General features: G+C 36.3%; 1 protein-coding gene across 5 annotated transcripts in view; it reads right to left on the reverse strand.

Moving 5' to 3' along the window:
* Positions 1 to 24,814, reverse strand: part of Far2 (fatty acyl-CoA reductase 2) — a 133,227-nt gene that overhangs the window by 92,369 nt on the left and 16,044 nt on the right. For 2 of the 5 annotated variants that reach the window (XM_040280849.2, XM_021719893.3), the window contains exon 2: positions 5,612 to 5,951. The exons of the other annotated variants lie outside the window; for them this stretch is intronic. The gene's annotated coding sequence lies outside the window, so the exon portion shown is untranslated. The remainder of the gene's footprint in view (positions 1 to 5,611; positions 5,952 to 24,814) is intronic. 5 annotated transcript variants of the gene reach the window in all.

A 24,814-nucleotide genomic window follows, 5' to 3' on the forward strand; every position in this document is an offset into this window, starting at 1 on the left:
TACATAGTAAAATGTACAAACTTCTACTATAATACCTAAATGTAGGTACATGGGGTGATTTTCAGGGGCTGAAAGGAATGAATACTTCCAAAAGGAAGGTTTCATTGAAGAGTTCAGTGGAGAACCTCAGAGTTCTCCATGAAACAACAGCAAGTATTGGTGAATATTTAATGATAATGAAGGAACCATCAGAAAGTGTCAAGAAAAACAGACCCTTTAAAAACATGCAGCAGTTGAGAAGGTACAACTCAATCTCTCCTCAGGGCCTAGGCAAAGCTGCTCCCTTAATCAAAAGTACTTCTCAAAGTTGTAATGGGTTGGATGGGCATGGTGGCGCATGCCTGTAAATCCCAGTGGCTCAGGAGGCTAAGACAGGAGGATCACGAATCTCAGTAGCAGTGGGTGAGGTACTAAGCAACTCAATGAGACCCTGACTCTAAATAAACTATTAAAAAAAAAAAGAGTGCGGGGGAGGCTGGGGATATGTGTGATGTGTATGACTCAGTGCTTGAGTGCCCCAGAGTTCAATCCCTAGTCTCAAAAAAAAAAATTGTAATGGGTTGTACCCCATTTATGTATGTCAAAATTCACCCTACTCTTATGTATATCTAAAAAAAATAGAAAATAATTATTTTTTTTAAAAAGACTTTTCAAAGCTAGTTTCTGCCTTACTCTTTAAGTCAGTTCAGATCCCACAGCCCCACAGAAGGCCTCGAGAACACCCTATGTTAGCAAAGGAGTCCTCATTTTCCTGTCAGGTTGGTGTTAATTTCCTTTATAAAACTTATAGCAATTGGTCATAGTTTCATTTTGTATGGACACTTTGTCAGTTGCCCCATGAGGGCCCTGTCTTCATTGTCCTTCTGGGACCTGCCTTGTCCTGGCATTTTGGAGGTACTTAAAAAAAATACTGTGAAAAAGCTGACAATTTGCATCTCTATAGAGAACAAGTCTATTCTGTTCTGCACTCAGGCACATTTCTCATTTGCGGCTATACTCAGGTCAATCACTGTGAGGTGACTGTGCTGTTTGCCAAGTTATTAATTACAAAGTCATGCTGGGTCTTAACCATTTTGAAACCTATGGAAAAACTACATTTTACCTCTGATATATTTTCGATCTAATTCAGAATCCCCTGCCATTTGTGAGGTGCTGGTGGTTATCAAAGGCCCCATACAATTACAACCTTTATTCCTACACTAAAATACAACAGTTTTTCACAAGGGTAAAATAATTCTGTGGGGAAAAAAATGGCTTCAATGACCATGAAAACCTAATATAATGTTATGATTTTGAGATGTCCTTGGGCCCAAGTATAAGTACGTGGACTCATCTCACTAAAGAAGATTCACACCTTACTTCTGGGAGATTCTCCCATATGAACTAAAAAACCTAGGAAACCTCTCATTAGGTGATCATTTGCAAAGAAGGGTAGATATGCAGCACTTTTCCCTGAAAAAAATGGTGAAGAAAAAAGTTAAACTGTGATGGGGAGAGTTACTTTATTCTCTCTCTCTCTCTCTCTCTCTCTCTCTCTCTCTCTCTCTCTGTGTGTGTGTGTGTGTGTGTGTGTGTGTGTGTGTTTTCCTGGCTAGAATGTCACACAAACCAAGGACCACAATTTTAGACCAAAACATGAGCAAAATGGAATTCTGTAAGATGATTCTCTTCTCTGTAGAATATTAAACATCAAGTATCAGTTCTTTCTTCAGAAATCATATTTATATTGAACTACAAAACCACTTGTACTATATTCTCAAATTCTCATGTATAATTTGTCCAAAAACAACATCAATCTTCTGGGAAAATATTACAGATTATTTCTTTTACAATTCTGGGATTTTTCATGAAGGTAAATTTGGAATGGATTTGGGACCACTGTTTGATTGGAATGTACTGATACTGTCTGTCAGACTTGGTTTTTTGATGGCAAGTAAATAAATGACAAATAAATTCATCTATTCATTTATATTGGTAGTGACAACTACCAACATGTCCATTAGTTAAATAAGTAAATTCATTTGAGAATACAGTCATTTGAGAAATCTAGAGGATTCTGCCATCTCTGCTAAGTGCATCCTAATTATCATGCACCATACTTACATTAATTGGAGAAAAGACAATTTACCCATATGGTGATATTTTTTGCAAAGTAGTACTGAATAGTAGACTGTGGACTAGAGAGATATGAGTTTAGAGTCTACCATTTGTCTTCTCCTTGCCCTCTTGTCCTCATTTGTAAATTGATGATGATGATATAGGATTAATGGAGACTAATTAAGATAAATTAAGTGAAGCACTAGGAACACTGTTGATGCTGATTGAAAAGTTAATTTTCCATTTTCTCAAATTATCATTATAAAGTAAGCAAAAAGAAAACACAAAGATCCTCTATGTGGTATAATAGGAACTGTGCACTATTGGTGAGGGACTCACTGATTTTCTCAAAGTCATCAAGAGCCAAGAACTTCCAGGAACAGTCAACACTATTTTGGAGCAGCAGGGTCCAATAAAACTTTGTGTGACAGTGGAAACATTCTATACCGGCATAGACTAATGTGGTAGCTATGTGTGGCTACTGTGCACTTGAAATGTGGCCATTTGACAGGGCAACTAAACTTTTCTTTTTATTTCATTTTAACTAATTAGTTTTTGTTTTAAATAGCCATGTATGTTTAGTGGCTATCATACTGGATTATTCAATTCGAGTGAAATAATGGACCAAGTTTAACCCAGGGATAGAAAAACCAGCATTGAAAATTTTAAGATAATACCATACACATGTAACTCATGACAAACCAATTCATCTTATTACAAGTCTCACTATAAGAATGTTGAATGTAAAGTTCTTTTCTTAATTAGTCTATTGCTTGAGTCGTTTTTATGTATCTAGCTCCATTCTCCATGTAGATTAAAAAAGCAGAAATACTTTTTTTTTGGTACTGGGGATGGAATTCAGGGGTGCTCAACTATTCAGCCACATTCCCAGCCCTTTTTATTTTTTATTTTAAGACAGAGACTTCCTAAGTTGCTTCGGGCCTCACTAAGCTGCTGAAGCTGGCTTTAAACTCATGATCCCTCTGCCTCCCAAGCTGCTGGAATTACAGGTTATGAGCCTATCCAGAAATATCTTTGAAGTTAGGGGACCAGATAGTTTGAGATGATTTTCTGAACTTAGGCTAATAAAAATTTTCATATCCAAGATGATAGTGTATATGCGTGACCTCAAATTCCCTTTTATCCCTTGTTCAGAGGTATCTGTATTCAGATATTAATGCATGTTTATAAGTATATCTGGAAGGTAATGCATGTCTATGAAAATTGTGTTTAAATAGAATGCCTTGTGAAGTCCTAAAAGGAAGACTGAGTGCTTAGAGTCAAGTGGAGGTGATTGTAGATGTGAACAATAAGGGGAATGCAAAAAATAATACTAATATTAAATAAAATGTATCAAGATCCAAAATAGGAGCAGAGAAATCCCTTGAGAAAAAGGCAAAGACAAAGGACATGAGGATAAATCCCAGTGCATCCAAATGGTTGAAGGGATGGAAGCAGGACAGTCAAAGCATCTTCAGGAGGCAGGAGAGAGGACATCCAAATGCAGGCTGGTAAATGCCTTCAGACCACATGCACTTGACCTCTGGGTCACAGGTGGTGGTGTTGAGATTCCAGCCTCTTTATTTTCATCTACCTGGTGGCTGCTTCTTAGTCTCCTTCCCAGCTGACTGACCATGTCACATGGTTAAGGGAGGCTGTGTACTGTTCAGCTCCGTGGGTGTCATTCACATCATAGGTGTCATAAATTGTAATTTCAATATTGTGACTTTCTGGCTGATGGTAGTCAAGGTGTTTTTTAGATCACACAAAGGTATCTTAAGGCCTAAGTCCCCCAGTTTAGCCTCTAAGAAGGTAAGCTGTTCCTTGAGAACCACCTTAGGCCCTTCTTTATCTTCATTTTTAATGTAACTACCAATGACCTCCTTCATACATAGGACTTCATCTACCTAAATGTCACTTTCAACTCTTAAGTCATCATTTTATCCATAGACTACTTTTTTTTTTTCCTGAATCCTAAAGTCATATCTAATTGGGTTTTCCATAGCTCTACTCAGATTTCTCAGTGGCACCACTAACACAACATATTAAAAAAATGAAGTAATCTCTAGTCCAGATTAATGCCACCCACCTCATCACTCAAGCCAGAAACATGAGTTTATTGCCACCTTGCTCCCTCCTTACGCAAGATCAGTCTATAAACTCTGGAACTTCTTCTGCCTCCACCAACTCTCTGGTGTGTGTCTCCTCCACACCCTTGCTGCAGGTGCTTGGGATCTCCCAATGCTCTAATTCCCAGATATCTTTTCTGTGAATCTTGTGCATTCTGCTTCCCATTGCAGCCAGAGGAGTCTTTCTAAAATGTGTGTGTTATTATGCCAGTCTCCTGCTAAAGTTTCTTCCATTTGTATATCTTCTTAATGTGATTTAAGATAAAGTTTGTACTCCTAATCATGGCATTGAATATGGCCTATGTGAGTTAGTCCCTGTGTGCTTTTCCATTTTCAACTTTACCACTTCTCCTAGCATATGTCTGTGCTTTGGTGATGCATATTACCTTTGGCTTCCTTAAAAGCCCCAATTCAACCACATAGACTGGGTTGATGGCCTTTACCTTACAGGGCATCTGCCAGAGACAATGCAATAGTTCCCAAATCTGTCTTCTCTTGTAGACTTCACCTTGAGAACAGGAATATGATTTTATCTTTGTATCTCTACCATCTGCCTCATACCTGGCACTCATTCGTAATAAACATTTGACAAGTACATGGATGAATTCGTAGGTCAAAGAGAAGAAAAAGGGAGAAAATTAACAAACTTCAAATGCCTCTGAGTGATCATGAAAGGTGAAAGTGTCAGCAGGTGGGATAGGAGAGAAATAGTGGCTGTGATGCAGAAAGTACTTTAAAGTCCAAAAAATCCCTCTTTCTCCTCCTTTGTAGGTAGAAAGGTACAGTGGATTATATCATTATTTCAGAGAGATCTAAAATTTTATGCCTCCATTTTTATTTAAAAATCTACAAAAATAGAAATAATACTTCGGAACATTAATACTTTTTATCTATGGCAAATTATCTATGGCCTTTTTTATCTATGGCAAAGCTCTGGGTATTAGTGATAAACATTAAAGAAAAGGGGTGCCATTTAAATGCAGAGAATAATGGAGATAATATAAATATATTGCCTTTACACAGAACTATTTCAAAATAGCAAGCATAAAAAGAAATTCTTCAAGCATCTTTTTCTCTCTTGTTATTTTTTTCTCTTTAAAAGTTTGTCATTTTGAAAGTCACAGCTGTTTACTACTATAAATAAAGAGACAGTAATGTCACATCTATTTGAAATAGAGTAGTCCCTCAGTGCATGCCTGAAACCATGGACAATACCAAACCTATGTAAATTATGATTTTTCTCATACATACATACACCTCTGATAAAGATGAAATTAAAAATTAGGCATATTAAGAGATTAGTAATAAGGAATAATAAAATGGAACCGTTATACTGTAATAAAAGTTACATGAATTTGGGGTTTCTCTCATTATATTGTACTCACCCTTTTTCTTCTTATGAAGGTGTGAGGTGAGGCAGTACCTATGTGATGAGATGAAGCGAGGTGACACAGGCATGTGACACAGCATTAGGCTACTGTACACGAGTTGCTTGAACAAAGCACTGTAATAGTTGATCTGATAACTGTGGAAGCCACCTCAAAAATGGATGGGCAGTGTACGCAGCGTGGATATGCTGGATGAAGGGATGACCTGCTTCCCAGGTGGGACAGCGCAAGAGTTCATCATGCTAATCAGAATGGCATGGAATTTAAATTTTATGAGTGATTTATTTCTGGAATTTTCCACCTAATATTTTCCACACTTCAGTTGGCAAACAGGTAACTGAAACAACAGAAAGTGAAAGAAGATAAGGGGGGACTGTTGCACATTTAATGCCATCTTTTAAGCTATGTTGATCATTTTCTATATGTACAAACCAGGCAGCTGAGTCTTTGGTTCACAAAAGTTTTATTGAATTACATCTGATATTTTTCTTTATTTTTAAGATCAAATATTTAAGGTGTGTCTGCTTGTTTGGTTGCCATGATCAACAGAGCTTATGATGAGATATTTCGTTTCTTAAGTTATCACCCAGAGTTTTGGGAATAGTCAACTTTGCATATCATTGATTTGGAGTATAAATTAAACTAAGTCCAGAAACTGCATTTTGTATTTTTAACCTAGACAGTTAAGAATTTAGTTTTTTTTAAAGTTTAGTTTGTAAACATTTACTGAGTCCATGTTTTACTTCAATTATCTTCCTCTAGTTGTGTCAGAAGGTGCTTACTAATTACTAAGGCAAATTATTTAACCTTTCTAAGTCTCACTTTATTCATTAATGAACTGGGATAAATACCCATATCTTAAAATTGTTGGAAGACTAAGTTAGTTTGGGCTTTGTACTGTGCCTGACAAATGGGAAACTGCTCCGTTGAAGGCTGTTATAGTTATTTGTGTATCTGAGCTTTGAAAACCTTGCTTAAGAGGTCTTTTTATTCTCAATATTCACCTAGAAATATGGCTATCTACTATTTCATTTAAAAAGATGGAGCATTTGTTGAGCAATAAAATATAGAGACAGATTAGAGACAACTTGGAAACTCTAAATGAGCATAGCTAGTCAGTAAAAAGTACCACCTCTAGTTAGTATTGAGCCTATGAAAAAAATCCTGTCCTCAGGAATAACTTTCATCTGCCTACCAGCCTAAATTTAGTATTGAAAAGCCTAATGCATATTTTTAGGTCAAATGAAAGTATTGCTTCGTGTGAATTTTCTCTCCACCAAGGATTTTCATTTATTCTCACATAACTCGATGTCTCTAAATAGATTAAGAACCACTTTCCCAGACTGTTGGAATCACAGAATTACTTTGTTCTTCTGCTTATAAGATTTTAAAATAAATAGTTTAAAAGACACCTTTGAAGAAGAGTTTTTTCTCTAGATCTTCCTTGCTTTTTTGCTGATGCTTTTCAAGTGGATTCTAAATCTTTTCTGTTTCTCTTTGAGTATATTCTTTTTTTTCCCTCTCCCCAGCAGAAATACAGAACAGTTGGTCACAGCCATTCTGAATTGATTCAGCCTTGCTACTTTATTCTTCGTGTATCAAATAGTTGTTTATACAAAGGTTATCTGCTGTTACCTATATTCCACAATATATTCATTATTTTCTTTTTAAAAGACAATATGAGATAATAGGGTCAGAGCCCTACAATATGCAGGATGAGACTTCACATGTAATACAAGGAAGATTCACCATCATTTAGTCAGTAAAAATTTGAAGTGGTTGTAGATGGTGTCGAGATCAATTTCATTAGAGCACTATCCATCTAGATAGTCTAATTATATCTGAAAAGGATGGTCTTGGCTAACCAAAGAAATCACCTAAAAAAGATATGTTGATTCCCAGACTAAAGTTCAAGGACTAGGAGAGAGGACATACTGACAACTCTAATGTCGAAGAATATTTTTGAAGAAGGAAAGTCTCATGAACAGAAGTCAAGAACTAGAAAATTAATATAATATTATTATTATTTTTTCCTAAGAGGGATTAAAAGGAGTGATACAAAATCCTGACATTCTGGAAGCCTGGGGGACATATGTAATTCCGTGAAAGAGATTCCACTTGGACTATAATATACCTTGTTGAATCATTTCAATAGTGTTCACTGAACTTGATTTCAATCCTCTGTAAACTAAATAATCTTTTTTTTTTTTTTTTACAAATTTGAAGACTCAGTGTAATAGAGTGTTTGAGTTTTTTGTTGTTGTTGTTGTTGTTGTTGTTGCAGATACCTTTTAAGCCTCACCCCTTTCTCTTCCTCTTCTTCCCTATATCAGGGTAGGCTTATAAAAATGCCAGGTGCTCTCTCTGTTACCAGACATAAGTTTGACTGCAACCTTCACCCCAGCCTTGTCTCTGACTACCATAAAAGAGACCCAGGTCCCTTTCCTTTACTCCTTTCGCAGCTCTGCCATGGCATCTCAGATCAGTTTGAGAGGCCTGTCTCACTTGCAGAGAAAGATTTAGCATGGGAGTAACAAGCTGTTAACCCTCTCGGTATGCCATGGCACCCTTAGTATGGAAATCCAAATCAAATTCTGGATTTGAAGGTCTGCTCCAACTCTACAGACTAGCCACAAGACCCAATCAAAATGATACTAGAATGAGGGGCCCTTAACAAACTGGGATTCTAGTTTAAAAATAAGATTCCCCCTCCCCATGAGCTTTTCTTCCAGAAATCTATTCCATTGAATCTAATCAATGTCAAAGCAATGCCAATACTGAATTTCAGAACCTGAGAAGTTGAAGTTTGGAATTTGGTAACCCTCACAATGGACTATTAGTAGAGCATTCTCTTGTATTACAACCTAGAATTACCTGGCTCCATTACATTGTCCATTGAGAAACTATACTGTGTTTCAAAAGGCAGTGTTACCTGTACACACCTATTAAACTGTTAACAAAGTAAGAAGAAATCTCTCTTTTTAAAAATTTACAAGCGACATAAATTTAACACTTAACAGTCCTAGAGACTCAAAAGTTCAAGAACAAGTTGCCAGCAGATTCAAGGTCTAGTGAGGCTTTACTGTCTACCTCAGAGAGATGTCAGAATCTATGTTCTCACATACAGAATATCTCTCGATATTACAATGTAGAATATAACTAATATATTTGTATGTAAGTACAAAAATAGTGTCACTGAAGGAACAAGAGCATTTGTTTGACTTTCTCTTGCTTTCTATTTTCTCTTTCCTTTTAATATATACTGACCAGAATGTTACACTTTATTAACTATTAATTATTAAGCTAATGCTCAAATCACAGACCTCATCCCTTAAAAAATATTTGGGCATACTAGTTGCTGTCGTGTACAAATGCAATATTTCATGGCTCCTTTGAGCTATTTGATAAACATACAACAAATATTATTTGCTTAACTAAAAATATGAAAATATACAGATGTTGCTTAAAGAATGCTGAAGTTCAGATTAATCCAAAAGTAGATTCAAATACTGTGTTTGCCAGTTTCTGTGTGACTTGGGAAGAGTTGGTTACTGTCACCTGTAGCAAGAAGACCCCTGAAGATAAAAGGAGATTGCATCAGGCATCCCTGATGGTTCCAGCACAGCTGGAGTTTAATGAATGTTAATCCTTTTCTTTCCAAGTTAGTCTCCTTGAGTCCCTCAAAGGCTTGTAGGGGCTTTCTGTGCCTGATAGTTCATTTTTACTCAGGATATCAAGTTTGCATAATCCAAAAGAATAATTTAATCAAAAAGAACACTTTAATCTGTGGAGGTACATTAACAAAATAACGAAGAAAATTATTCACTTTGGTACATTCTTTTTAAATTTTTTAATCTGAGGTAATGGAGAAGGTAAAAGAATTAATGATGGTGACTTCCCACACATGGCTACTCCCTGAGCCATTACTATTTCTCATCTTTTGATTTCTTTAAGCCATGGGAAATCCTTTTGCTTGGGGGCCCTAGCCAAAGCTGGAATAAATCAACACAAATAGTCAGGCAACTGACTTTCTGATAAATAAGGAGTCCACTATTTACTTTAAAGGAGCAGTAGTCACTATATGAGAATTTATTACTTAACCTTGAAAAGTACTGTTAGAAGCGAATTCCATGAAAATAAACTCTGATGTTAGGAGTAGATAAGATTCTGAAAGGAACAAGTTTTCTGCTTTCTCCTTCCCAACAATCTTTAGTTCAGGTTATTGTCCTTGAAAGCCTAAAACAAAGCTGCTTAGGTAAATGTACCAGGTAAACCCAATAGCCTGTTAATGCGGTGTTACCTTGGAACATGTAAAGGGATCAAAGGTTGAGTTTCATTACAGTTCCCATAGCAATTATAACTTGGCTACTTCACACTTCAACAGTAACCATACACAGAGTATCCACAACCAGAGGAAGCATTCCTGCAGTAGCTCTTGACTCTTCTGTCATTCAAGTTTTGGTTATTACATAGTATTTGGGTTTGGTACATTTCTAAAAAATCCTATTTAACTTCTGCCACAGAAAGCTCTTCACTGTTTCAATGGTGATAGCTTCACCCATATGCAATCTTGCAATTATCCATTTTTTTGCTCATAGCATTATAAAAAAAAAAAAGCATGCTTATATTTTCATGAAGAAATGGTGAATTGGAAGGCTGTTTTTACACTATCATAAAAGCTGAAAAGTATGAGAATGTTTACTACTCAGCAAATGAACACATATGGGAAATAGATACAAATTAAGGGCTGACAGCCAGAAGCTATGGACCCAAAGTTGAGGGTGAGATTTTACAGAAACTACTAAAATAAAACAACAATATAAACATTGGATACATTTTGTTTTAAAAGCAGAGGTATCATCGCAGGGCCCAGTGGCGCAAACCTATAATCCCAGTGGCTTGGGAGGCTGAGGGGGTGGATCAAGAGTTCAAAGGCAGCCTCTCAGCAAAAAGCGAGATGCTAAGCAACTCAGTGAGACCCTGTCTCTAATTAAAATACAAAATAGGGCTCAGGATGTGGCTCAGTGGTGGAGTGCCCCTGAGTTCAATCCCTGTGCCAATAAAAAAAGGAAATGAATATTTATTTTATTTATTAAATAAATAAAAAACAGAGGTATGCACGATTTGCATAATGAATGTCGCAGGAGAACTAGAAGGCTAATAAATGTAGTTTCATAATCAGACAGGAATCATTAGTCCCTGAATTTTTCTTCTTTGTATTCAAAAGTGAATAACAATTCAACATTATGCCAGAATCATGATGGGAGATGGAGTGGCTAATTGATACCGTCAAAGAAAAGAGAGTGATTCTGGAATATTTAGGACAAGGGCTGATAAACTGCAGCCCCTGGGCCAAATCCAGCAGACAGCCTGCTTTTATAAGTGAAGTTTGATTGAAACACTGCCAGGCTCATTAATTTACATACTGTCTTGCCGTTTTCATGTTACAATGACAGGCAGAGTTGAATAGTGGTGACAGAGGCCACTGGGTTGGCAAAACCTAAAATATTTGCAATCTGGATCTTTACAGAAAACTCAGTCAGAAAGCTTAGACAATAGCAGACATACAGACTCCTTGTCCACAACTCCATTTTGGTTAGGAAGAAACATAGACAAACTAGAACACAACACCAGCAGAAACATAGACAAACTAGAAAAAAACTATTTCATTTGGCTTTCAGGGCAGAATGTTTCAAATCCCAGCTAAATTATCAATAAATCATTTCTTCAAAAATTTTGAGATAAGATGACATGATTTCCTCATTTTCATAATTAAAGTCACTGAAGTATAGGTTCAATCCACACATATTTAACCTCAGGGAAATCTTAATTGAAAGTAAAATAAGAATCAAATGAAAAATAAGTATATAATACCCCAAGTAAAATATTACCACTTAAAAATCTAGCTCTAGAGAAATGAAATGGGCAAAATAGTTATATTCAATACAGCCTAAAAACTGCCTGAAGGTGCTCAGTAATTCATAAAATTGAACTTGAAAAACAGAATGGATAAGATATAAATACTTTTATTACCTGGAGGTATATGGGAATATGTATTGAAGTTTCAGCAAAAAAAAAAAAAATAGGCAAATACAACAATAAAAAACAGAGCCTTAAGTACTAAACCATATAAGATTCTGACACACACACACACACACACACACACACACATACACACACCTATATATATATATATGATTCTGACCAAAAAAAGACTAGAAACTGTGTTGAGGTACAATTCTGTTTGAATAATGAAAGTAATTATGGCAAATGGCAAAGAGATTACATACTTTTCAGAAAAAAAAGGCAAGTTTGAAATTATAAAATGATCAATTTAGTTTCATACCTAAAAAATACTCAAATGACTCATCTAGAAATCCATTTGCAACTACTTAGAAGACCAGAAGATACAAAATGATAATCACATGACTTTGGTCTTTTGCAAAATAGTCTGACTAATCTCACTTCTGTTTGTAACACGGTGACAGGAATAGTAGATGGAGTCAACTGGGGTCTTTCACCCAACTTGCTGCTTATTACATGACTCTGTAAGAAAGATAGACTGGTTCTCCTGGAGCAGCAATGTAGAGGACATGTGGGTATTAAGCACTTGAACTGTGGCCAGTGTGAATTGAAATGTGCTGTTAAGTGTAAATACAAACCAGATTTCAAAAACTCAGCACCAAAAAGACTTTATAAAATACTCCATTAATAATTTGATATGGGTTATATATTGAAGGCTGAGAGGTTGGCAGGTAGTACAGGAGCAGGCTATCTTTGTTGGGCTGGTATGTTTCTGCATTGCAGTATGTTTAGAATTTCTAGTTCCTACAGTTCCCTACCTCTAGTCATGACAACCAAGACACACCATTATTGTATTTCCAAATGCTCCCGGGATCCCATATCTGGAGCAATCTTATTTCATATTAATAAAAAACAATGAACTAGGAGATAACAGAGGTCCTTTCTAGTGCTGAATTTTTATAGTTCTACAATGGGATTTTTATGATCCCCTTTGTTTTCTCATTGATGAAAATGACTTTTTATTGACATGTTTACTCAATGTCTGACAGCCTACTTGAGGTCTGAGCTACAAAATCATTCTGAGTGTTTACCCTGAATAATGTTCTAAGTTTGTATGAAATATGTCTTTCTGGTACTGGACACTTGCTGCTTCTTAGTTTATTAATTTGTACTAAAAGCGGGATCATAAGCTCTGATGGCAAGAACAGTTTCTTAAACATTCTCTTGGACAACAGATGGACAGTAGATACCACTGAAGTGAAGGGATCCAGTGGAAAGGATTGCTTTCTGGATTAGTTTAGAATCTGGTGTTATTTAATATTTTCTGCATGGGCTATGGTGGTGGGATATATCATTTGAGATTCAACCATATGCTGCATCATAAATATAAAGGTTTCCTAGATTTAAATTTGATTATTCAAATTAAATAGGATCCATTAAGAGTTGAGAATTATGTCTTACTAGGGGGTCATAATTACATTTAAAATAACTGGATGATGTACACTCTTTAGTTTAGAAATTGAAAGAACCCTATGAAGCGAACATTATCATGTCCATTCTAACTAAGAGGAAAAACTGAGGTTCAAGGATGTTGGCAACCTGATGATGGAAGGGCCAGAATTCAAACACGTTAACTTGAATTTGGGTTACCTGATGCCTCGGCTGATGGGTTTTGTGTCCTTGCCTAGCAGTGGATATGTTTTCCCTTGCATTGGTGCCAACTTGAATTCCCATAGAAGTTGACCTGAGAAAAGAGTTTGAGTGGATATTTGGGGAGGTGCAGAGAACATACAAAGGAGAGTGGGGATGCGGTACAGGGAAGAGAAAGCTTACAGTAAGGCGCATGATGTTAAGCCGGTCACCACTGTGTGCACTGGGCCTCAATCTCTCAGGGAAGCACTGGCGATGGTGTAGAACCCATGTGTTGTGGACTGAATTGTGTTACCACCACTTATACACCATCAGATTTATGTGGAAGCTCTAGCCCTCAGTATCTCAGATGTGACTGCATTTGGAGACAAGACCTTAGAGGAGGTAATTAAGTTAAAATGAGGTCTTCAGGGTAGATCTTAATATGACCTGGCTCAGATCCTTATAAGGAGGAAATTTAGACACCAGGGATATGTACACAGAGGAAAGACCATTCCAGAACACAGTAAGAAGGCCAAGGAGAGAGACCTCAGGAGAAACAAAGTCTGCTGACACCTTGATCTTGGGTTTTTATCCCCTGAACTGTGATAATATGAATTTATGTTGTTTAGAACACCCAGTCTGTGGCACTTTGTTGGGGTAGTCCCCATAAACTAGTTAGTACACCAGCCTCAGAATTTCCCCTCCCAGGTAGTGAGGAGTTGGAGTAGTAGAATCCTTTGTACTCATGAGACCATGAGTTTTACCCTCTGTACTTATGGATCTCACTGCGTCTCCTTGCCAAGCTAAAACCTGTGACTGGGCCTGTGACTTGCAAGCCACCTCAAGTGTCCTCACCTGCTTGCTGTCATGCATAGAGAGCAACGCATTTATTTTCATCTGAATAAAACATTTGAGGATAGTTTAGGACTTAGGCTTCAAGTAGGACTTAGGTAGATGGATGAGATGCTTTGGAAATAGCATCAGAATTCAAAAGAATTGGGAGAGTTGGAATGAAGTGTATGAAATATATTTTAATAAAAATAAATACACAGAATTAAGGATGCTTCAGAGAGACAACAGCCACTTTATAGGCAGATTTAGAATTCAAACTGATCCTTAATGCAGAGTATAGTGAAATAGCAATATATTAATATCATTATTATAATTAAAAAATCACAAGGCTGACAAAGAACAAAGAAGTGTGAGTATGAAAGTCCATCTTAATTCATTACCCCAGAGGTATTTGATGAAATTATTATGTGTCTGTAGAACAGAAGGATAGCATGCTGGAAGAAGGAAAGAATTTTTCCAGTGTGTGTCTGCATAACAGCTGAGTCAAGTTAGGAAGCCTATTAAATGATGTAAAAATGGAAATATTGAACAAGTAAATAATAAAATTTGTTTAAACACATCTTTGAGGAAAAGCTTCTGAAACTTGGAGGATGAAGATCAATGACAATATTGAAAATTTTGTAGTGGTATCTGCTAGATTCAGATTACTCATTACTTGTTTCTGCTGGGAATTTAACCTAAAAGGAGTGGATTTTAAAAGCTGGTGGGAATATTTAACTAAGCATCACAAACTGCAGGTCAGAGCAAGATAATAGAAAATGCCACCAAAAATGAATAAAACTTCCTCTCTAGGAAACTTCAAGAACAATGATGGATTAAATTTTACAATGGACCCAGAGCCAGCTCATATAACTGATCACAGTAGAAACAAATGATTTGAATGAAGTGTGGTTCTTGGCCTCTGAGTGATATCTAAGAATCCAGCAATAACTTGTTTACAGTTTCTTTATTTAGAGTTTGACTTAATCTCTACCAAAACTGGAGATTCAATTGATTTCTGAGACGTGGGTAGATACTGATCCTGGTGGAGTTACGTAAGATCCTTTATGGAGGAGAAAGATTGGCCTCTTAGAGGTTTTGGACATCTGTTTTGCTATTTTTATTGAGGTAAAATTCATGTATTAAAATATCCATTTTAAATTGTACAACTAATTCAGTGGCATTTAGTACATTCACAATGACATGCGGCCATTATATTTGCCTGCTTAAACAAATGATAACAGAAAAGTTAGAGTGCTATTGACAACCAAAGTCAATAGGTGGAGAATGTTCTAGGGGGAAAAGCTTACCTTTTCATTTTAGTTTATGGAGAAATATGAAAGTATGTTACATTCCAAAACACTATAGGTACATTTCAAATCAAATTTGATCACATTAACTGTAGAACTTTCTGTCTTTAGTGGGTGATTTTTGTACATGAACTTCAGGAAAACTATTCTCTCTCTCTATCAATTGTTTTATTTAAAAAATTGCAAACAATATGATAAATAGTCGTTATTGAGTCAAGTGGTATACAATTCTACATCTTGTAGATAAGCCCATAATAATTAATGAAGATTTAAGGTTCTGATTATGAAAAATAGATACAATAGGGAAAGATAAAAGAAGGAGCTTTCTTCTTTCTTCTACACCAAACATGGAGAAAGAAGATAAACTACAAACCGATCCTCTTCCTGTACACAGAATTAATAAAAGAGAAAACCAAATGCTGTCTCAGAAAATTCAGAGGTTTATAGCCCTTTGTATTTTGTGAGTATAAATAGAGGTCACAAGTGATTTAACGGTTAATGGATAGATGGATGGATGGATGGATGGATAGACAGACTCATCAAATAATATATGTAATTCAGACCAAGTATCTCTCTCAAGAAGTTATTCTAGTGCCTGAAAATACTATTACAAAAGTCTGGGAAGGGTCACGTATCAGAAGGCTACAGAGCCTCTCCAACTGTTTTAAGAGATGAGTAGAATTGTGAGTGATTAGATAAATTTAGATGGGAAAACTCCTTAACATCAAGGATGTGGTGTGGAGGGCTTTGTTGGGAAAGGGCAGTTTGGAAGACCAGACTCTGAGCATTAAAGGGCACTGAAAACTCATCTTAAAAGAAGCAAAGAACTCCAGAGGGATCTGAACATCCTTGAGTGTCTTTATGACCTACCCTAAAGTTGGTGGATCTATCACAGAAAAGCCTTCTTAAGACAATCAATCATTTAGTCATTGCTCTGCAGAATACTGAGGGTATAAGGAGTCACATTTCCTGTATTGAGAAGTGATTTATTTTTTATTTTGTTTTTGTTTTGATCTATAGCTTTGTGTAATCATTCTCCTATTATTTCACCAATAGTGACTTTGCCTTTTGTTGCTATACCTGGCACATCTACTGTTGGTAATATGACCCTTTGAAAAAAGTTTTGTTGAGTTTGGCTCTTCTGAAGCTAGCTGATTTCAGCTTTTCTTGATTGACCTGGTAACTACTTAATTGCCTCAAAGTTGCTCCTCAAGAGAATTTTCCATTTCAATATGAGATAAACACCAAAATCTTAACTAGTAATACTCCTTAGCCCACCTACTTTGGAAGGCATGATTTTCTTCCCATCAGCCACTCTTTCTTTCCTGGTAGCAGTCATAGTAGAGTTTTAAATCATATATGAAAAATGACCTGTCCCTCCTGTCAACAATGGTTCCTGTTGCACACTGAGTGAGTGATTCAGATGCTGGGTGACTGAAGTAGAGGAGACAGATGGGGTCAGGCTTAGCTTGGTTCTCTATGGGTCTCAGTTTTCCACTAGTAATAAGAAAAATGTCACTAAAATTAGATCCTATAAGTAGAACAGCCATGGATTGACAGATGAGGATCTGAGTAGACAGGTGTCACTTTGGTATTGTGGAAGGTTATCAAGAGTCTTACTCTGCAGAGAATGTGGAGAAAATGGAACACTTTTTATAATGTTAGTGGGATCATAAATTAGTACAGACACTATGGAAATCAGTATGAAGGTTTCTGAAAAGACTAGGCATGGAACCACCATATGACCCAGCTATCCCACTTTTCAGTATTTATCTTAAAGAATTAAAGTGAGCATATTATGGCTATACATTCACATCCATGTTTACAGCAGCACAATTTACAATAGCCAAACAATGGAACCAGTCTAAGTGTCCATCAACAGAAGAATGGATAAATGAAAAGTGACATTATATATACAATGGAATTTTATTTAGTCATAAAGAATAATAAAATTATGTAATTTGAAAGAAAATGGACAAAACTTGAGAATATTATGTTGAATGAAATAAGATAAACTCAGAAAGTCAAGGGTCATGTTTTCTCTCATATGAGGAAGCTAGAAAGGGAAAAGGAAATGAAAAGTAAGAACATCATGAAAATTGAAGGGAGATTAGAATAGAGGAAAGGAACCAGGAGAGGAAAAGAGAAAATGATATTGTCCAAAGTATATTGTTATATTTTGTGCAAATACAAATATGTAACAATAGGGCTGGGGTCGTGGCTCGGTGATAGAGTGCTCACCTAGCACTCGTGAAGAACTGGGTTCTATCCTCAGCACCACTACAACTAAAAAGATAAGTATTAAAAAATATGTAACAACAAATCCCACTGTTATATAAAATTATAATGCACTAATAAAAAATATGAGGAAAAAAAGAAGTAAAAGAAAGTCTTACTCTGATAGACTTGGGTATGAATGCCAGCTTAGAAAAGTATGAATCATCTCTGCACTTGTGTTCTGTCTTCTGTATGTGGGAATCATGCCTGGCTTGATGCTTCATTGAGAGGATTAAAGAAAATGCACATATGAATTGCTATGGACTGCATTGTGTCCCCAGCTTCCCTGTCCCCACTGACTCTACCCCATTCATATGTGGAAGTCCTAACCTTCAGAACCTCAGAAGGTGACAATATTTGGAGACAGGATCTTTACCTAGTATTACATTTAAATGAAGCCTCTAAAAGCAGGCTCTAATCAGATTTGACTGGTGTCCTTATAAGAAAAGGAAACTTGGTCACAGACACATAAGGAAGGAAGATGGTGTGAAGACACAGAGAGAAGACAGCCATTTACAAGCCAAAAAAGAGAGGCCTAGAACAGATCCTTCCCCAGAACCCTCAAGAGGAATCAACTTTCCCAACATCGTGATCTCAGACATTTAGCGTCCAAAATGGAGAAAATGCATGCCTCCTGTTTAGATCACCCTTTCTGTGTGACCTTTTTACCGCAGTGCTAGTAAGTTCACTTGATGAATTAGTGTCTGCAAATTCAATAAACAGGCAAGTCAAACCATATTTTGTCAGTAAAGAAAGAGATCTTATCAATAAAGCCCTAGCATAGGGTTGCTCCAGTTTTCCTAGACTCTTAAAAAACAATATCAAGGAGCCTGACCTCTCCACACTAGAAAAGCTGTGCGTTTTTTATTTCCCTAAGAAAAACATTTTTTTATACTTTAAAAATATCATTTCATGTAAATTTTAAGAACACAGAAGGGGGCAATATTAGGAATATATTTTATTGGTAATTCTTTGTTATAATTACTTTACTATTATAATTGTTAAAACAGACCTACATCCATTTTAGACCACTATTTCTGAGGGCCATTAATTTTACACCATCAGGTGAAAACTGTCAGTTTGCATGCAGCAGACCATAAGCACATGTCTCATAGGAGACACCATGGATTACATCTGAAATTTGAGAGGCAAGATATAGGTTATCCACTGTTTCTATATTGTCATAGAAATCTTTCACATCAGATAAATGAAATATTTTCCTTATTTCTTTCTGCATAGTTGTTCACCATGGCAACCTGTCTTCTGGAAAGAATGTACAGTTGCTGAATATTTTAGACTTCAGTCCAGTTACTGTGTTAGAGTGATGTCATTTCAAATAAATTCACATTTTTTTATCATTTGAAAATATCTTGTTACTATTATATCTGTAATACAAAAACTCTAGAATAGCCTTTCTTATATCAGTCACAAGAAAATTGGTTATATCCCAATTTTTAGCTGGAAAAATGCCATTGGAATGGTTAAGGTATGCTGGCAGAGAGTGACATCCTTCTTCTGTCCACATTTTCCCACAGAAGTATTTGTACAATAATATGTTCTAATAAAGATGGGAACAGAAGCAGAAAAGAGCATTCTTTTAAAAATCTCAAATGAAAACCTCAGTTATAGCCAGCCTTTACTTACTCTGTAAGATTATTTGAAATTTATGTAGCAGGTCTCCACCTGCATTTACTACCCTGGGTCCAATCCAGCTGGTATAGATGGGAACAAGACTGTTGAGATTTGGGTCAAGTGTCTAAATGCTTGGGTGTTGGATCCTAAGGCATTAAAATATCATCTCTCAAAGATTTGGCTCCATTCACTGTTGCATCATTCACAAACTTCCTTAGGCTCTTAACCTGGGTTATTTGAATTGATTGCGCTTCAGAAGTCTTTTTGGTGCTAGATAAGACTGATCATTGCTTCATTTTGTGAGACAAACACTGAGCATCCTTCAGTCATAACCCAGTTGGTGAAGATGAGAGGTCAGCATGGCTAAGTGAAATGTGCTGGTGGTTTATGAAAGAATTCTAATTTAATCTATATTTTCTGCCTTCTTCACAGATAAACCTATTATTTTCTCTCGGAAAAAGTATCTGCATGACTTATATAAAGCACACCTCTCCTCCCCCCCCCCCCCTCTCCATTTCTCCACCACATTGTAATGGCTAAAAGCTTGAGCGAACTCAAAGCAGCTGAGGAGGACTCAAACACTCAGGAGCAAGCCAAAATGATTATAGATATTGGTCAAGGGTAACACGTCTGTTTTGTATATATGTATTCACAGCATAATTTCCTCAGCCTTGGTTGTAAGGCACTGTATAATTTTGATCTTTTGTTCAAATATCATGACAATTGTTAATATAAGCATGAAAATTTTAGCTCTAGTTTCTATTTCATTTTCTTCTAAATGACCTTTCAACTGGTTCATCTAAATTTTATTTTCTCTAAGTGAAAATGAGTGTTTTTTCACTCCTCTTTTTTCTTTTCTAGGTTGAAAAAAAAATAATGCAAACTAAATAAAAATGTCCAAATGTTGTCTCGGCCACTGGTAAATTACCTGTTTTCACTGTTCTTATTCAAACTCAGTTGGAATTCCAATTACTGGCTACCACAGGGCTTAGTGGCAGGCTGGTGCCCCTAATGACAGTGAAACACAACAAATTCAGTAAATTAACTAAGAAAAACAAATGGACACCTTGCTTTAGTACACATAATTGTCTTTGCAATTATTGAAAAACAAATATTTTTTATCTATTAGGAGTTAAACCATGCCTTTAAACCAAGATTGCTAAGCATTTATTCAAAACTCCCATCAGAAGAAAGAGCAATCTTGTGGGTTTAAAATTAAAATTCGATAATGAAGAGCTTTAAAAAAAAAACCTTTTATGTTCAGCAATTTTGAAAACTTATATAACAGGCATTATAAAACCATAGGAGGACAATATTTGAAATTTACATACTTTAAAGTTTCATAAGCTGACATCACCTGGATTTTAAATTTTGGTACATTGCTTTTTTTTTCAATTTTTAGCATTTTAATAAGGCAAATACTAAATTACTATTATTTGCAGTTGAATGTCTTTCTTCTGGTTTCTTCCTGAGCCTGTTCTTTAGAAACGAGCTTTGGAGATAGCTAAGATATGCACTAAGACAGCTTAGACATGCACCAAGTCTGCTACCTCAAAAGGCCTGGTCCATCTGTAAACACACTGCCCTCCACCCTCAGAAACAAGTTGACCAGGAACACCATCAGGGCAAACTGACACGGTAACAGTAAAAGTCCCCCAAGTATCTTCACAGTACCATAAATCTCAGTAATTTCTGCCAACAGAAGCAAGGGCTCATCTCATTAAACTCTTTCCTTTTACAGAGCAAGAACCAAAGTTCAGCAACTGCCAACTGGCCTCTGGTTTCATGCTAGAAAAAAAATGAACAGGAAGGACCTTCCCTGGCATCTGTGAATCCTGCATAAGAAAATTATTAGTATTGAAGCTGTGAGAACATGCACGTTGATTTTGACAACACTTTTTATTTGTGATGCATCATCTAAGAATTTCATATTAATAGCTGATAACAAGGATTCTTTTCACAATTCCCATCACTATGCCTAAAATTCTTATTTCTCACATAAGATTTAACATTGTTCTGATATCTCTAGTCTTTGGTCAAAGTATCAAGTTATGGTCACATACTCATTTAAAGCAAACTTCCTTACTGTGTAAGTCAATATACGTCAACATAGAAGAAAGTGACTAAGTAAAGCACCCAATTGTCAGAATAACTTAAGAACTGTGTTCCAATTGTAGTATTTATATAACAACAATGTGGGCAGATGACTTAATCAAAACAGTAAATTACCTCTGGGAGACATTAAAGCATAGAAGAGTGCTACCGGGTGATGTGGTAATAATAGAGGCTAGAAGGATGTCAAAATAAGAATGTGTATAGGGAGCTCATTTGTTAGTGAAATGAGATGTTTGAACATACCCATGATCTGAAAGGAACTGACAGAAAAGAAGGGAGAATAAAAATAAGTGAATTGAGGTTCTGGGGAAGTTCAAAGTGAATATAATTTGTAGAAAAGATGAAGTGGTCAGCCTTGAACAGGGGAAGGTCATTTCATCTTCTAAAAATGAAGGGCAAGAGGTGAAGGTGGGTGGGAGGGAGATAGAGCTGTGGATTGGATCAGAACATGAGATACAGCTATGTTTACTTCTCTATTCTCTGTGGTGTATGAGGCAAGATTGCATGATGTCTGTTAAAGAGCAGGAGTAAAGGAATGGGTTCTGGAAAGCAGTAAGTATTTGTAACAACTCCTCCAAAACCAACCAACCAACCAAACAAACAAAACTGTATAGAAACCAGCAAAGAAACTGAAAGTAGCAGAGTGTCCAGTTGAGAATAAAGATGGATTTGCAATGTCCCTGTTTAAATTCAAATATTTCCCTGGTTTTCTCCAGTAATACTTGACTATCTGTGTGTGGCTGGAGCAGGGAAAATAGATTGTTGGCAAAATATGAATTTGGGAGTGGGGTACAGCAGATGGAAGAGGGTAGGGAGTACAGGTTGCTGGCAAGGTAGTTAAGCTAAGCTGCACAGCAAAGGAAAAAAGGAACTTGGATCATGAGGAACCCACTGATGGTGGGGAGAGAGAAAGAGAAAGGGTTGGGGAGTCAGATGAATGAAGGTCTGGCTGACCTGGATTAGGGGGAGAAAGAAACAGAGAGGGATGGAAATAAAGAATGGCACTGTCAGATTTAGAGATTTCAGATATGGCAGTCAAGAGCAATGTTGAAACTCAAGGACTGGACTTAGAAGTAGATTTCTAAAAATAGGGTACTTTAGTGTTCAAAACGAAAGCTGACAAAGATGCAAGGTCAAGGCACTAGAACGCTGAATGCTCATCCACGTGGACTTTGAAGTTAAGGCTGCTTGCAGAAGTTGGAGAGGAATGGTCCTATGTGAAACACATATTTGATAAACATCAAGGAATGATCTGGAGGTGACAGGTAACAGCAGAACAGGTTGGTAAGATAGGCAGAGCAACACCCAGCCCACTTCTCAGGGTTATTCTGGGACTCATATATAAAAGTTATACAAGAGGTTATAAAATATAATTTAAGAAAGCTGGGAATGTAACCACCATTTGACCCAGCTATCACCCTTCTCGGTCTATTCCCTGAGGACCTTAAAAGAGCATATTATAGGGATACTGCCACATCAATGATCATAGCAGCACAATTCACAATAGCTAGACTTTGGAATCAACCTAGATGCCCTTCAACAGATGAATGCATTAAAAAACTGTGGCATTTATACACAATGGAGTATTACGCAGCACTAAAAAATGACAAAATCATGGATTTTGCAGGGAAATGGATGGCATTAGAGCAGATAATGCTAAGTGAAGCTAGCCAATCCTTAAAAAAACAAATGCCAAATGTCTTCTTTGATATAAAGAGAGCAACTAAGATCAGAACACGGAATAAGAGCATGAGGAAAAGACTAACATTAAACAGAGACGAGTGGGGTGGGAGAAAGGGAGAGAGAAGGGAAACTGTATGGAAATGGAAGGAGACCCTCATTGTTACACAAAATTACATATAAGAGTTTGTGAGGGGAAAGGGGAAAAAAAAACAAGGGAGAGAATTGAACAACAGCAGATAGGGTAGAGAGGGAAGATGAGAGGGAAGGGGAGGGGGGATAGTAGGGGATAGGAAAGGTAGCAGAATACAACAGTCATTAATATGGTATTATGTAAAAATGTGGATGTGTAACCGATGTGATTCTGCAACTTGTATTTGGGGTAAAAAATGGGAGTTCATAACCCACTTGAATCAAATGTATGGAAGATGATATGTCATGAGCTTTGTAATGTTTTGAACAACCAATAAAAAATTTAAAAATTTAAAATAAATAAATAAATAAATGGAAATGATTATGATTATATCTAAACTTACACAGTTAGGCATTAAAGCCTATGCACACACATGCACATGCTCACAAGACCTTATCAGTCTTATGGGCTATCAGTATCACCTACTGTCAACATCAGCAACTCTCATCTTATACTTAATATCAACAGCTCTTAAAGCATTTCATAAGCACATTGCAGTCAGTGTGTTTTCACAAAAACCCTGGGAGGTAAACAGTATACATTCTATTAACCACAGATGAAGAAACTGGGGAAGAGAGACATTTTAGTGATTTGGTTAAAGCCAGTGTCAGACTTCAATTCTGAAGGAAGAAACTGAAGTCTTCTAAGTGCCAAACATAATGAGAACGCTTTCCACCAGGTGCTCATTTGCTTCCTGTTTTTCCTATATAACATCTAGGATGCTTGCACACCTGACAACTCGATTCTGTAGTTTTTCTTAACCATCACATATCAGAATATTAGAACACTGGAAACTTACAAGTATTGACTTTGCAAGGAGATTCTAACCTCAGAGCTCATTTCTTCTTCAAGGCTCCCAATGTTTACTTACTAGTAAGATTATATTCCAAACTGTCTCTTAGTAGTACAAACAAACCCATGATTCTGTTTTTGAGAAATTCCTTCATTAAAAATAAATGTAGAATCATTGATTTTCAGGAAATATGGTGCTGCTTTTAATACAATCATGTCTACTGTATACAAACAAAATGGGGGTGTTTCAATAACAAAAACATTCTTCAGGCTACCTCTCAAAGGATGTTTTGAGTTGAAAGTCCCTTTCAAGTTAAGCTTTAATAGGACTATATTTTAATGAGTTAAGCTTTAATAGGACTATATTTTAATGAGTTAAGCTTTAATAGGACTATATTTTAATGAGTTAAGCTTTAATAGGACTATATTTTAATGAGTTAAGCTTTAATAGGACTATATTTTAATGTTAGTGATTTCCTAGTGACTACTTTAAACTCCATGGGCCTCAGTTTCTGCATTTGTATAACATATGATCTCCAGGAGTCGTGGGATACAGTTTTTGTAAAATGCCTAACACAGTACATTTCATTTGTCAAATATTTGCGAAGTAGTAAGGGTGATTTTAATCAGCTATAACCTGTTATCCCACGTTTCACTGTTAAACTACTTCCTTCCTTTGTGTGAAATGTGTCACTAGAGTGACACCAATGAGGG

Source organism: Ictidomys tridecemlineatus, chromosome 6, assembly GCF_052094955.1.
Source record: "Ictidomys tridecemlineatus isolate mIctTri1 chromosome 6, mIctTri1.hap1, whole genome shotgun sequence".
Taxonomy (NCBI): domain Eukaryota; kingdom Metazoa; phylum Chordata; class Mammalia; order Rodentia; family Sciuridae; genus Ictidomys; species Ictidomys tridecemlineatus.